Source organism: Jaculus jaculus, chromosome 5 (genome assembly GCF_020740685.1).
Source record: "Jaculus jaculus isolate mJacJac1 chromosome 5, mJacJac1.mat.Y.cur, whole genome shotgun sequence".
Classification (NCBI taxonomy): Eukaryota; Metazoa; Chordata; class Mammalia; order Rodentia; family Dipodidae; genus Jaculus; species Jaculus jaculus.
In genome coordinates, this window is record NC_059106.1 from 102127756 (window position 1) to 102144257 (window position 16502).

General features: G+C 39.9%; 1 protein-coding gene across 21 annotated transcripts in view; it reads left to right on the forward strand.

The window, feature by feature from the left end:
- Positions 1–16502, forward strand: part of Sgip1 (SH3GL interacting endocytic adaptor 1) — a 283674-nt gene that overhangs the window by 244079 nt on the left and 23093 nt on the right. The gene's annotated exons all lie outside the window — the stretch shown is intronic.

Genomic DNA, 16502 nt, shown 5'->3' on the forward strand with positions numbered 1-16502 from the left:
TGCATGATGTGGGAACTGGGAGGAGATGATGTTCCTTCCAGGTCTATTCAATTATTGTAACAGGCTATGTCTCTAAAAACCCAGACCTAATCCTAGCATGGCCAAGTAGGAGGAGGGGAAGAATGTGGAGGGGAAAAGAAAACAGCTCTAGGACTCTAACATCCCAGCCTTTTGTTTAGATTTAATAAAGAAGAGAGAAACAACTTGATGGGAATGGGGAAAGTGGGCTGGGAGTAATGGGCCATGTGATTGTATCTAACTGCTTTTGACCTTAGAAATTTGATAACCTTTGGGCTAGAGAGATAGCTTAATAGTTAAGCACTTGCCTATGAAGCCTAAGGACCCCAGTTCAAGGCTCAATTCCCCGGGACCCACATTAGCCAGATTCACAAGGGGGCACAGGCATCTGGAGTTCATTTGCAGTGGGTGGAATCCCTGGCATGCCCATTCTCTCTCTCTCTCTCTCTCTCTCTCTCTCTCTCTCTCTCTCTCTCTTTCTCTGCCTGTTGTTCTCAAATAAATAAATAAAAATTAAAAAAATAAAAATAAATTTGATAACATTTAATAATGATGAACTTAGTTGTAACCATGCCATTTTTTTGTTAACTCAAAAATATATACTTTCACCAGAAATGTAATAACCTTTAAGATTTAACCTTTTTTCATAAATATACATGATCTCTTTTTAAATGAAAAAAAGGAGTTATTTTGCAAATCCCAGACCTAGTCTGAGCATGACCAAGAGGGAAGAGGAGACAACTTTAGAATCTGTACATTTGAACAGGATTTTTCAACTGAATGGAGTTACTAAATACTAAACCAATGAAAGAATACAAAGCTGTAAGTCCCCATAGAAGACTACCATGCAGAGATAAGTTTGAAGCCTGAATTATAAGTTAAATAGTCCTCAAGAGTAAACTCGTTCTGATGGTTAATAGAACAGAAAAGTTAAAAGATTGCTTATTTTATTTCAGTCCCTGGATCACAGCACTTCCACAAACAACTACATGTTCCTCATGGAATTATCATGATCTAGTGAGATGGCCTCTGCCACCACTACCCCTCATCTAATGAGATGACATCTGCCTCCTGCAACTTGCAAGTTTCAGAAAAGCTTAGTGCTTCCCTTAAGAAACACACCATAGCAATGTCAGGGAGAGTTGCAAAAACATTCTCAAAAAGTATGAGTTTTAACTGAGAAGAATCTAGGACATCTTGGAGGAAAAGGGCCTTCATCCAGCTGATATTAAAGGATAAAAAGATGAAATGTTCCAATTTGAAAGACTCACTTGAGCAAAAGCACCAAAATGAGGGAAACTTGGGTTGTACTCAGTGACAGAAAACCATGGGCATGGTGAGGAAGGTTTAAAGAGATGAACTTGAGAGTAAATTGAGATTGAGACCCTTTCCTAAAGAACCTTAGTATTTGAGCTGTAATCCCTATGCAAGGTGAAATTTTTTTAAAAATTGAGAAAGGAAGGGTATAACCATTTTTGACTTTTAGAATCATAAATTAGAGACTTAGTAAAATAGTCCTGGACACTTAGTAAGGGGCTGAATTAATATTTTCCATAACTTAAAAAAAGTTATTGAAATAGAAACAGTCCACATCTAACAAGATAGGGATGGAGTAAAAGCTGACTCCACCTTGAGAGATGCAGAGATACTGCTGTTAATCCAGAGAAAGGAGTAGTGATTGGTCAGGAAGGATGAGCTGTGCTAGAGACCTCACAGTACTATGGTTTCTGTGTACCATCCATTAACCTGAGTCCAGGAGAGAATAGACCATAGAAGTATGGGACCATCTGCTGAGAGTTTAAAGGGATGGCTGCACAGAACTGAGGTGTAGCCTTGGGGTATGCCTGTACTTGGCAGTCCCAGTGGAAAGAGAACACATAGTGTTTAAGAAGTTGTTCCAGGGCTGGAGAGATGGCTTAGCGGTTAAGCGCTTACCTGTGAAGCCTAAGGACCCTGGTTCGAGGCTCGGTTCCCCAGGTCCCACGTTAGCCAAATGCACAAGGGGGCGCACGCGTCTGGAGTTCGTTTGCAGAGGCTGGAAGCCCTGGTGCCCCCATTCTCTCTCTCCCTCTACTTGTCTTTCTCTCTGTGTCTGTCGCTCTCAAATAAATAAATTAAAAAAAAAAAGAAGTTGTTCCATTGTGATTTTAAAAAGTATTAGTGATTGATTTTGAATGGGATATTCAGTGGTTACTGTTTTTGTAGAACATCTTAGTGGTCTGGATCTCCCACAGAACTATGGTCATGGTTGTCCATGCCTGAGGCAAGGCCTGACAGTTAACCCAGTGGTACATTAAGTATCAGCCTGAACACTAGACAGGAAAACTGCAGACCTGGTGCCCAGAAGAAAGTACCAACTTTCCCATTGTTATGTTTACAAATACAAGTTATCATGGAAAACATTTGCTTTTTCTTCCTACCTGATGCCCATTAAAACCTACCCCTAGTACTCTCCTGGATATATATTCCTCTAATTTGTCTTATTTTCCTTCATTTTTCTCCTTCCAGTCACAAATGAACACTCCAAGCTGAACATGAGACAAGAGGAATTTTTAGTATTTGTTGTGCACATCAAGGAAAGATGAAATGATTACTATAAACCTTAAAAATAATTCAGTAGTAAATTTCTGTATTTATTTCTGAATAGAAAGAAAATTATTTTTATAGCACACTTTGTTTTTTTCCATGTGGTAAGAGTTTTTGAAAAAATGTTGTAGTTCTTTACCTTCTCCCATAATAATAATCATAGTCATAGGTAAATGAAAGAATTTTCTGCCCTGTTATGACATTATAGAGTTTGACTGAACAGGCTCTGTATGATAGTCTCAGTATGTAAGCATATGCCTAAACACACTAATAGTGTTCTGTGGCAAGAGTAAGGATTGTCCTAAGTTTCATGTATTGTTCAAAATTGATTATAATGGATACATTACAAAATGCTAAGATTTTTCATGTTCAATAACATAATAAATATATATCTGGTAAAGAAAATGATCAGATTTGTATAACTGGGCCTTGAAAATATTGCAGTCAGTATAGATACTATCACAGCTGAAGTCAATGCAATCAGTGGTTACTTACTGAGTTATGTGTGTGCATAAGACTAGGAAAGTTATTGGAGCACAGCAATATACAAGAAAAACATTTCCCTTCCAGACATTATACAAACAGTAATACTGATGTGTAAAGAACATTAAAATTAAGGAGACGGGGTGCTTTGAAGGCATCCAGTCCAGAGTCCTAACCTGACCTAAAAGTTGGGTAGTGGAGGAAATTGAAATGATACTGAAAGATAGGTAGACTCTGCTCTGTACTGTAGACTATTGCTATGCTAAAATTCTGAAATAGGTTCTTAAGGAATGCATAGGTGTTACCCTAATGGCACATTGGTTTTATTCTAGATACTAGGAAGTATAATCACAATTAATTTATATCAGTATGTAATGGGTCTGGGGTTGCTCAGAGATTCACCAGTCCGACACACATGTGATATTATTAAAATTTAGAGGCATTTATATCTTGCCAGGACTACACTTCAAGCTGGGAACTCAAGAGTGTAGCCCCCAGTAACATCTGGTCAGGGGTTATAAGGGCAAATTGCTAAACAAGCCTATGTGACAACAGCCTAGTTACAAAGGCAAAGGGGGAAAAAAAAAGAAAGAAAGAAAAATGGTTAGAGGTTATCTCATTCAAGTAAATGGCCTGGTATTCTGCATTTCAAAGGTTACATTTGCAAGGTGCCACATCCTGCATGCCACATGTAACATTTGCAAGGCATGACATTATGCATACCAAATGTAACATTTCTTTATAACATTGCCTTATCCATCACATTTGCTTATTCCCTTTATTCATCACATTCCTTCCTTGAGTTGGTACATTAAGTCAAACCTTTAACTGTCCTGTGGGAACTGACTGGTATTGGGATCTAATGACCATTAATTTGATAGCTCCTAGCCTAGAGTTGATGTATCTGGCCAGGACATTTATCACACAGGGACCAATCAAGAGTACTAGGAATATTATTACTAAGGACCCTATAAATGGTAGTAAGTATGGCATCCATCCATTCAGTGCTGTCCAAAGGAAGGAGCTGTTGTTTAGGTCCTACTTTTCCTTTGTAGATTCTCCTGTAATTGCCTGATTTTATCTTTTGCTATACCTAATTTATTTGCATAAAAGCAATATTCTTCCTTTAGAAACAGACATATGCCCCCTTCTTTAGCTGTTAAGAGGTCTAGTCCCTTCGATTGTTGAAGACCACGTCAGTTAGAGAGTCCAGCTAAAACTGTAAATCTAACTGTATCTGATACCTGTTGGATATCATCAATCATCTTAGCAGACAGTTGTTTATAATAACAGAAGTCCAGATGGTGGTTGTTCCTGTAACAATGCTGGCTGTTATTCCCAGTCCTACCAACAGGGGGATGAGCTGTACAGCTCATTTATTTCATTCTAGGGTGTGGCCAACAAGAGGTATGGGGAGGCTTTGGTTTCCAGGGGCAATTTCTACTTCTGGCAACATTACTACCAGTATACATATACCTGTCCAAGTTGGGGGAAGAATGTTATATTTCCACACCGGAATGCTGTATTTCCACACAGGAAGGTAGTGCCATTTATAGGTAGGCAGAAAGGTTCATTCTCTTTGATGGTAGTAACTTATTCACATAGGGCTAACCATTCCCACTTGTTTTGTACCATTTCAGTGTAGGCAGGATACTGGGGATGTCCCAGGAGGGACAGAAACATCAGGAAGAAGGGGAAACTTGGGGCATCTACTTGGGAAGGGAGGAGAGTTCCATCCATAAGCCAGAGGGGTGGCTGAGGCCTGTAGGGGGCCCATCCTGAGACACATCCAACAACAGCCTGTGGTTTGTTCTATTAAGGAGGGTTTGGATGGTCTCTAATAACAATTGAGTACCTGGGTCCAGCTGTAGGGACCCTTTAGTTTCTGGCATATATAGGGGCTTAGTCTGGGGTAACTAACTACTGGCTTGACTCTAGTTGCTGAGTGATCTTAGTTGCAACCTGTTCTATGTGTTCCCTTTCAGCATGGTCTTGTACCCCTCCCCCATCCACGAGACCAGTGGGGGTCTAAAGCTCCAAAAGGTAAATTTTCCCTGGTCAGGCATATGTAACCTGCAGGATTTCCCAGAGCTATTCCTTGCCAATATTTGGCATCAATGTAAGTACACAAAGTAGCTGACTCATAATAGTTTGCTTGGACATAGATTAGGTATGAGAAAACATTCTTTCCTATACACTTTGTGCAAGGTGGGGGCACCCCAAAAATAGCAGTGAGAGGGGGTATGTGCCATTTCCAGCATACACCTTTTCCCATTATCTCTGGATATCCATCAGAGGTCCCTCTTAAGAGATCTGTGGCATAGTACACCTTGGAGTTAGCCATGAATTCCTTTCTATATATCCAGCATTTCTGAGAGATGTTAAAGTTAAAAGGGGCTGGATAGCCCCCAACCAAGCAGTCTTTACAGATATCTGGAGATTATGGGAGTCACCCACAAGAACAGTAGACTTAATGCCTTAACAGTCTTATCTTTAGAGGATCTCTGAGTGTCCTGTCAATAATTCATCTCTCTGGGTCAGCATTTTCACTCTCTGGACCAATGGCTGTTTTGGCCTGGGAGTGGTAGATCCAGGTCCAGACACCATCCACCTTAATGACAGTTGGAGTTGTCAGAATCACCAGGTATGGCATTTTCCAGTGGGGCTCTAGGGTCTCAGTCCTTATCCACACTTTCATCTCCTTGTTGAAAAGAATGTGAATAAGGTGGGGGAGATTGGAATGCAGCTCACATGTGTTTCCTAGATCTGCTGCAGAGACTAGACTGACTGAAGTAGCTGCAGGTTAGAGATTTCAACAGTTGTTTCCTGTCCCATTGGGGTAAAACAGGCAGGGCCCTCCAAACAGAATTTCAAAAGGGGTTGAACCTCTTATGTAGGAGTGTATCAGGCCCTCAATAGAGCAAAGGAAAGGACCCCCACCCATTCCTCACCTGTCTCTAGGGCTAATTTGGTCAAAATTTCCTTCAAAATCGAATTAATCCTCTCAACTTGCCCTGAGTTCTGGGGTGATAAGCACAATATAATTTCCAATTTATTCCCACAGCAGTAGAAATACCTTTTGAAACAAAAGCTGGCCCATTATCTGACCCCATAGTCAGTGGAAGCCCAAATCTAGGCACTATCTCATTAAAAAGTTTCTTGGCTATGCTGGGTGTGGTGGTTAATCCCAGCACTCAGAAGACAGAGGTAGAAGGATCACCAAGAATTCAAGGCCAGCCTGAGACTACATAGTGAATTCCAGGTCAGCCTGGGTTTACAGTGAAACCCTCCCTTGGAAAACCGAGAAAAAAAAAAAGTTTCTTGGCTGTGATCTGAGCCATTTCTGTCTTTGTGGGGTAAGCTTCCACCCAAACCAAGAAGGTATCCACAAAACCAAGTAGGTACCTGTATCCATACTGTCCTGGCTTGACTTCTGTAAAATCTACTTCCCAATATCTACCTGGTCCTGAGCCTTGTTCCCTAATCCCTGGGGGTGGCACCTTACCAGAGGAAGCATTGGTTGGTTGGCAGGTTTGGCACCTGTAAACAATTCCTTGCTCCATCTTGTTCTATTCCTTAGAAGAAGCTTTTTCTTATCAGCTCGGTCAGCCTTGTTTTTCCCAAATGGGTTCCTTCGTGGAGTTGATGTGCCAAGTGTCTTCCTAATGTTTGTGGGGGTACTATCTCCCTATCAGTTTGTTTAAGCCTCCCTGGAGGGGTGTCCTTCTGTATTCAGTTTCTCAGTTGCCCTTAAGTCATCTTCTGAATATTGGGGTTTGTCGGGCAAGATGGGTTCTGTGATAGTGAGTAAGCACTGTGTCATTCCTACACAGAGTCATCTTTCTGATTTCCGGCATGATGACCACTTGCTTTGGAACCCAGACTGCAGCCAATAAATCTAGGACTTTTGTTTTATTTTTAATATCTTTTCCTTCTGCTGTCAAAAGACTTCTATCTTGGTAGATGGCTCTATGCACATGAGCAGAGCAAAAGTGTACCTGCTGTCAGTGCACACATTTATGATTTTTCCTTTTCCCAGCTTAAGAGCTTCAATGAGTGCAATGAGTTTGGCCTTTTGAGCTGATGTCCCCAGGGGAAGAGCTCTTGCCCAGAGAATGTGTTTTTTCCACAATCACTACAGCTGCCCCAGCATACTCAGTGCCATTTTGAATGAAATTGCTGCCATCTGAGAACATTACCAGGTCTGGATGTGTCCAGGGGATGTCTGTTAAGTCTAGTTGTAGCCCCTGGAATATGGTGGTGATCTCCAAGCAGTCATGTTGGAGAGTAGCATCACCTATTTCTGGCAGCAGAATGACTGGGTTCAGGGCCAGTCTAATGTAACTTGATCCTTGGCTGAATATAGGAGCAAAGCTTGATAATGAGTTATTCTGGAATTGCTCATCCCTTTGTCTGGAGTGCTTCTCAAAAGAGTTTCTACCACATGTGGAGCAGTGATCATCAAATCTTGCCCCAGTGTCAGTTTATCTGCTTCTATTGTCAGCAGGGCTGTCGCTGCTGTAGCTCTTAGCAGTGCTAGCCATCCAGCTGCCATGAGAACCTCATCTCTTAGAGTTGTAGGTAACAAGTCACTTTCAGGGCCCAAGTTTTTGTGTCAGGACCCCCCGGGCAACACTTTTCATCCACAAACAAGTGGAAAAGTTTGGTAATGTTGAACCCAAGTTTTTGTGTCAGGACCCCCTGGGCAACACTTTTCATCCACAAACAAGTGGAAAAGTTTGGTAATGTTGAGCCCAAGTTTTTGTGTCAGGACCCCCTGGGCAACACTTTTCATCCACAAACAAGTGGCAAAGTTTGGTAATGTCGAGTGGGGCTAATGCTGGTGCTGAGATCAGTACCTGTCTCGATTTTTGGAAAGCTTGTTATTCCACTGGGAACCAGTGAAAGTCTTTTTCAGTACCTTGGGAGGCTAGGTATAGAGATTTGGCCAGTTCAGCAAACCTGGGTATCCTACAATATCCTATCTCCCAGTTGCCTCTTTGTTTTAGGGGCTGGGATCTGGGTAATCACCTGGATTCTGCATGAAGAAAGTAGACTCCTACCTTCCTGCAGTTCATACCCCAGGCATGTTGAATTATTTCAATAATTATCTTGATTATCAGTTTATGTTTGTTTTAATCAAGCAAACACTCATTCAACCAACTTTTATAGCCTATCAGTGCAAGCAGATTTGGTGGCTACTGTATGATATGTGACACATACATAGAAGCCTTCATGAAAACGAAATGTCAATGATGAAAGGCTCTGAAAATTCCATTTGTAGAATTATCTTTTTTTAATCTTCTACCTAAAATTCTATTCAATATGAAGTACTCACTCGAGTTCAACATTCTTATCAAAGCTTAACCAGACAAATATGCAATAAAAAGAGTTTTCAGGGCTGGAGAGATTGCTTAATGGTTAAGGCATTTGTCTGTGAAGACTAAGGACTCATGTTCAACTCTCCAGGTTCTACATAAGCACAATGTAACACAAGCAAACAAGGTCGTGCACACTCACAAGATGGTGCACATGTCTAAATTTGATTACAGTAGCTGGAGGCCCTGGCATGCCAGTTCTGTCTCTCTGTCTGACTATCTCTCTCTCTTTTTCTCTCTCTCTCTCTCGTGCTCACTTGCTCCCTCTGATAAAATTTTTTTTTTATATATATTTTCTGCATTGCAGAAGAGGGGAGCATGCATGAAGATTGTAAGGGCCACAGAGTGGATACGAATACCCTGAGGCATGACCCTCCTACCGTCTGGGGACTGACTGGGGCTTTCATGACCCCACAGTAACTCCATAACCCCATGGAGGAGGGCCCCCAGCGTAACAGGAGTTGAGACAAGGGGGTGAAAGAGTATATAACCTGTTATTATATACATATATAAAATAATTTTTTAAAAAAATGTTTTCAAGTCCATACAACATTTAGGACTTCACAAATATTACCTCATCTCATAGCAAAAATCTTTAATAGAAGTATTATTTTTATCAATGGCATTTTGAAGATGAGAAAATTGTGTCATAAAAAATTAAGTACCTTGTTCCTGGTGGAAAGCCAGGATCCACTGCCAGGTGGATATGACTTTATAATAATGAATAATGTACCAGTATTACCTGTACCACTCTCTCATCAAGTACTCTTGTAGTAAAGTAAGCAGTCTTGTTTTAAGCTCATCTTTGCCTACATTATTGTTATTTGTTTTTTTTATTTATTTATGTCCTATTTCTTAAAAAGTTCACACATTTGTGCCCCTACACCTAAGGTATAGTGGAGTATCAGTACATGTAACAAGCCCACTCAAACCTCCAGGGAGGGGACACTCTTTCCCAGGGATCTTCTCTTATTACACAGTTGCTCTTCTTACTGTAAGAACTTTAAGTATGAACTACTTAAAAATCACAAGATGAAAAAAAGAGTGCTTATTGCCTTTTGTTTATAGTTGAGAGACACTAAGATTGATTGGCTTCTCTATGGTTACAAGGCTGTTCACTTGCATATTTACAGCCTTGATTTCTGGTCCCCCAAGACACCATCTAATAACACTTCAGATATTAAACAACAGTTTTCATGCCCTCTTTATTCAGTTAGTTTATTGCTTTCTTGGTTTAGACCAGTTTCCCAGGAGCCCTTTCAAACAAAGAAGCTAAGGTATTATGAGAGAAAAAAAACATTGATTTATTACTAGTAGTGTTCACACTGAGTATTATCTGTATGTGATATACCCTGTCATTCTTTTTTTTAACTTTTGTGTGTATATGTGTATGAGCCAAAGGACAACTTCAGGTGTCATTCTTCAGGAACACCATCCACCAATTTGGAGACAGGGTTGTTAATTGGCCTGGAGCTTACCAATTAGGTTAGACTGGCTAGCCAGTGAGCCAACTGCAGGAAATCCACTTGTGTCCACCTACACAGCACTGGGAACTCCTAGTAAGCCACCACTCTGGCTTGTGTACATGGGACCAAATAGAATTCATGCCTTAATGCTTGTGCAGCAAATGGAACTGTCTCCCTAGGCCTCATACCCTGGCATTCTTTACAATTAAACATGATCTGAATTTTGGTTCAATCATGCAGCCCCATAAGAATAAAATTATATCTTCAGGAAATAATGTAAAAGGTAAGAAAATCAATTTTTTACAATGATAGATTTAAGTTACTACCTAGAAATGACCCAGCATCTGGCAAATGTGTATAGAGTAATAAATAGTTGTTGGAAATGATATACAAAGAGTAGATGTCAATGAGGAAAACTGTGTAAAAATAAAAGAGTAAGGTACAAAACAGTGTGTTCATTGCACCGTATAAGCATAAGAATGAAGGAAAAGGAGTTATAAGTTGTGGTTCATTTAAGGTAAAAGCATTCTTCATAATTTTTTTCTGTGTTTCTATTTTCCTCATTTTACTGATTAAATTACAGTAATAATTGCAGTGCCCAAGAGTTGGTTTAGCTGGGGAATGGGATTATTGAGATAGTAGGAGGAGACAGAAGATCTCTGACTCAGAGCTAGGTAGCCTCATGCATCTCCACAGCGAAGAGTGTGATTCTTAGCTGGTAAGTGACGTTTCACTTGTCACTGGATGAGCTTGGCAGAAAAGTAAACCACCAACCAAACGGCAGAGAGATCATGGTTTCCAGTGAGCTGTCGGCTTCTAATCCATTGACACGTCCCAACCTGAGATGTTTGGAACCCAACCATAGAAAGTTAACCAACTAAGTCTAGCATGGTGGTGCATACCTTTAATCTCAGCATTTGGGCGGCAGAGAGAGGTAGGAGGGTCTCTGTGAGTTGAGGCCAGCCTGAGACTACATAGTGAATTCCAGGTCAGCCTGGCCTAGAGTAAGACCCTACCTCAAAAAACTAAAATAACAAAAAGAAAAGTCAGCTAAGACCTACAGATTTTTTTAACATATTCTTTATTAATCATCAGTTCTATCTCAGTATCCCAAATTCTTGAGAAAAATTGGGCACTTCAATAAGCATATTATTATTTAATTTGTATTTTCTTAACTTGTGATAATCATCATAAAAATAGCTAATTGAGTGCTATAATGGACCAAGAATTAGGTAAATGCTATACTTTATTTCATCTTTATAACTGACCTAAAAATGGTTATTTTTAATATTTTCATTTATTTCTTGATTTGGGGGGCCAGATAGCAAGAAAATGGGCATGCCAGGGCCTCTAGTCACTACAAATCAACACCATATGTATGTACCACCTTGTGCATATGACTTTATATGTATACTAGGGAATCTAACCTGGCTTTGCAGGTAAGCATCTTAACTGCTAAGCCATCTCTGCATCTCCAAAAAGGTTATTATTGTATCACTCTCTAAAAGTAATTTAGATACTAAATAATCAGAAATAGGGCTGGAGAGATGGCTTAGCGGTTAAGCGCTTGCCTGTGAAGCCTAAGGACCCCGGTTCGAGGCTCGGTTCCCCAGGTCCCACGTTAGCCAGATGCACAAGGGGGGCGCACGCGTCTGGAGTTCGTTTGCAGAGGCTGGAAGCCCTGGCGCGCCCATTCTCTCTCTCTCCCTCTATCTGTCTTTGTGTCTGTCGCTCTCAAATAAATAAATAAATAAATAAATAAATAAATAAAAATAATCAGAAATAGAACACAATCCCAGATCAAATGCCAACTCCCATTCTCAGCCTGCATCATATGCCATTGACCAATGTCTTCTCCAGTTTCACCCTCTGTATTAAAAGGCCCAGCCTACAGACAGATCTCTAAGGCCATTCCCTGATTAATGCCCATGCATACTCTGATTCATGTCAGTTTACTTTGTAATACTATTACCCATTCAAATGTCCTCATTGTATTTATAAGGATATCATAAAAGACTCTTGAATGCTTTGCAAAATTATGAAATAAAATACCCATAACATCTTGTTTATGTTCTAACATCTGCATTTTTCACCAGTTTTATTTTATTTTATTTTATTTTGTTTTGTTTTATTTTGTTTTATTTTATTTTATTTTACTTTATTTTATGGAGGAAGGGATTATTAAAACTTACAGATCCAGGGAAAGTTTCATAATGATAGAATAACTTGGCCCCCTCTTAAAAGACCAGGCAGACAGAAGAGAAAGGCCACAAGCCAAATCCCAAAAACCACACCACAAAACAAGCACACTTCAGAAGCTCTAGTTACTTTGCATATCTGTAGACCAGAATGTCAAATCTATCACCATACCTTAGGGTTGGACAGCCCAGTGCCACTTCCTCCAGCCAGAAGAGCATTTATTCAAACTACCACATTCCATCCCTGGTCCCCAATAGATTTAAAACCATCTCACATTTTAATTGTACTCAGTCTAATTTTAAAAGTCCCCGTAGTCTTTACCAACTTAAAATAGTTCCAAAGTCCCAAGTCTCATCTGAGATTTATGATTGTCTCTTCGCTATGAGTCCTGTAAAATCAAACAAGTTTTATATTTTAACACATAAAGGCACAAAAGAAACATTTTCAAGTGGTATAAGGCATAACAGAGAGACACTAGAACAAAGTAAACTCAACAAACACCAAACAAACATCAAACTTCTGCAGTTTAAGTTCAATCATAACCAGTGACTGACAGTCTCTCGATTTTCCAATCCCACCCCTCCATCTGGGCTATGTAGCCAGAGGAAACTTCTAACAGCCTCCATGGTAGCCCTTGCACAGTCTTGACATATCCAAAACATCTTTGGGTTTTCATGCAAACCATGGTCCATCTTCCACTGGCTTTGCCAGCCTATCAGGGTCATCACACCCTGCCTCATGCCACATCTCAGCAGCAGCTCCTGGAATTGTGTGCAATTCATGACCACTCCATGAATTTTTCATGCTTCCAAAATCAATACCAGGTAAGCAGGACACAGCCATATTATTTCAGGGACTAAATAAATCATGATCTTGAAGAGCAGGTTCCTTCTCCAGTCAATTCTTTCCAAAAGAGTTTGCATTTCTATCAAAATCTTTTCTCAGGTATCTTCTCCACTGTTTTAATGTAAAACAGTTGGGCCATCTTAATTAAGATTGCTAATGTGTTAACAATAGCAACTTCAGCAACCTAAAACCACCTCAGTGCCTGTAATTTTAACTTGTTTGAGGTTTTCCAACTTAAAATCATAAATCTCTCAGCCAAATATCTTTAGCCAAGCACATCAGTCCATTATAAATTTAACCTTGATCAAACTCTCTGGGCCTGGTCATCAGAATGCAGCCAGCCCTTATGCCAGTAGCACAGTTCCAACAAAGTCCTCTGCAGTCTTTCCTTCCCCTTAGAAAGCTTGTAAGTCAAAGCTTTCAAATACAATTCTTGTTGTACTTAGTTTTCTCAAACTCTCATCAGAATAGTCCATAATATTTGGCTTACCACTTCAGAAGGCATCTTCAGTCATGAGTACCAAGTCCATAACTGTTCCTCCAAAACAAAAGTTCCAAAAGACCAAAATATACATGATCAGATTCATCTCGCCTCACATTCTGGAACTAATTTCTGTAGCAAACAGTTTTAGGTCACAGAGGTGAACTTCCAGATCAGCCACAGTTATGGAGGAAGAGATTTACTGAAACTTACAGATCCAGGGATCCATATGCACACCTCTTGCCCCTCTCTTAACGGACCAGACAGAGAAAGAGAGTGAAGGAACAAGCCATATTCCCCCCCAAAAAAGAAAAGAAAACTCATCAGTTTTATTTTTAATGTAATCTCCTTATTCACATTATTGTCTCCCTTGTTAAATTATCCATCACAGTGTAGCCAACATTATCTGAATGTAAAACCCCCAACTCATATGTTTAAGCAGTCTTTAAGAATCTTTAAGAATGTTATAGTCTTGGCTCCAAGACTCCCAAACACCTCAGAAACTTATAATCCTACTTCAAATTATATGTGCACTTTGCTGTTGAAAATTATTCAGAGATTTGTATAAGATTATCAAAAGAGAATTATAATTTAATTTTCCCAAATTTTTATACAAAAATTTTCATCACTTCACTCCTAAGCACTCATAGAGCTTTGCTTATACCACTTATTGAATTACTCTATTTGTACAGATTTTTCTAGCCCCTCACCAAATTCCAAGTTTCTGTCACTTCAAGACTGTGGTCTTGCTACAATATTATGGTCTAGCCTTCTCAGTGCTTTGGTCCTATTCCAACTATCAGCTAGGAAGCTATTTTCTTTCAGAATCTAGCTAATGAGTAAACAAATAAATTGAGCAGCACCATTCCATTACAAAATAACTGCCCCTGTTTAGCATGCCTTCACTATGTATAAATATGTAGGAACTCTATCTTTCTCAAATGCAACAGTGGTTAGTTCCTCGCGTGCTTAATGAAAGGTCAGTATAGGTGAAGGTCCCATAAAAGAAGCTCATCCTTCCTTTTAGAAGTTTGCAATCCCAGGACTGAGGCTGGTGCTCAGTGGCACCACACTTGCATAAGGCCCCAGGTTACACAGGCCACAAAAATGGAAGCATGTACACCCCAATAATACTATAATTATTTTCTTGACCAAAATAGTACTATAACTACCCACTAAATAGGAAAATTAATATAGCCCTCAGAACATAAATTTTGAATTCAGATACTTCAGTACAAATGTTTAACTTTTCACATTCCAGTTGTACAAGTCGGAGAAAGATGTATAAACTTGTTGAGCCTTGGCTCCTGTGTTAATCAGTTTGTCATTACTGTAACAAAATTGTTAAAATATTTACTTTAAAAGAAAGAACGGCTTATTTAGGTCACAATGACCTTGGGTCCATGCTTTGGACCTATGGTGGTACAGTAAGCCATATCATAGCACAAGTGGGCAGAAAAGGAGACTCCTTCACCTCATGAGGCTGGAGAGCAGAGTGACGGAGGAATGGATTGAGGCACTGATACCACCTTTCAGAGCATGTTGCCACAGACCTAACTTCCTCCCACCTGGCCGCACATGCTGAAGGCTCCAACCACCTCCCAATAACAGCACAGGCTGACAACCAAGCCTGTAACACATGGGACCATTGTAGATCCAAACCATAGCAGTTCTGTTGACTGCCAGATAAAGACCATGCTCAGCACGTTCATAAAGCATGTAATTGTACAGCAAATCATGGCAACAGCTAATGCTGGTAGTAAACCCTGCTGATGCTGACAGTAGTGACAGTGACAACAGTCATTCAGCAGTCAGTTCTGGGAGCAAGGGTCAGGTTTAGCTTATCTCTGAATCTTCAGCACCTACATTAGTGCCTGTTACATAGTAGATATCAACAAATGTTTATTAAAGTTACTAGTCAGGGCTGGAGAGATGGCTTAGCAGTTAAGGTATTTGGTAGTAAACCCAAAAGATTGGCTCAGTTACCCAGTTCCCACGTGAAGCCAGTTGCACAAGGTGGGTCCATGCATCTGGAGTTCATTTATGGTGGCATGAGGTCATAGAATGTCCATTCTCTCTCTTTATCTCTCTTTCTTTCTCCCTCTTTCACTCTCTCTCCCCCTCCCTCCCACTCAAATAAATAAATAAAACTTATTTTTAAATTTACCATCCACTACTAGGTCCAAGATACTGAAAGCAGGCAAAGACAGGAAAAAAGATGGGGAATGGAAATAATGTGAACCAGAAGGATCAAAATCACTTATTGAAGAAAGTGTCTAAAAGGTGGATTTTCTCATAGGTGGGAAGAAGACAATCACAACATCAGCATACATAATCTATGCAAAGTGAGGAACAAATATCATTGTTTGGCAGAAAGGGGGAGTGATATACATGAAACGTATTTTTAGCTTTGCTGTTCAATGCCATGCTTAGAAATTCATAAAAAAGATAGCAAACTAAACCTGGATCCTCTTGGAAGCTACATGTTATAGAAAAGGAATGCAGTAAAATGTTTCAGGTAGCCAAATTTTATGGTATAGTGGTAAAAATGTGAGCTTTACAAGGAAAGCAAATCTAGATAGGAATGTTTGCCTTATTGTTTAAATAACTATGATATCTTGAACAAGTCACTTTCCTCTTTGACCTTCAGTTTCCCCTTCTGTAAAATGTGAACCCCCCACACCTATCCCCCAGGGAAAGGGGAAGTATGAATTGCAGGGGCTCTATGATCATGAAGAAGCTGATATTCATAATAATAAGAATGGAGCATCCATGTGCCTGAACCAAGTCACCATGTACATTTTAGTTTCATGTTTTTAGACTGTATACTTAAGCATATTGGATCTGAGAGGAAATCAGCTTTTCTAATTGGAAATAATCCATAAAAGGGCAATGTGTAGCATGATACTACTTGATGTTCTCTTCCTGACGAAGAAATGCATAAAGTATGAGTACATGTGTAGGCTAAATGCTCAAACAAGAGCGGAAAAGCCATCCTTACCTTACTAACCACCTGCTGCATAAACTGTCATGCAAACATTGCCT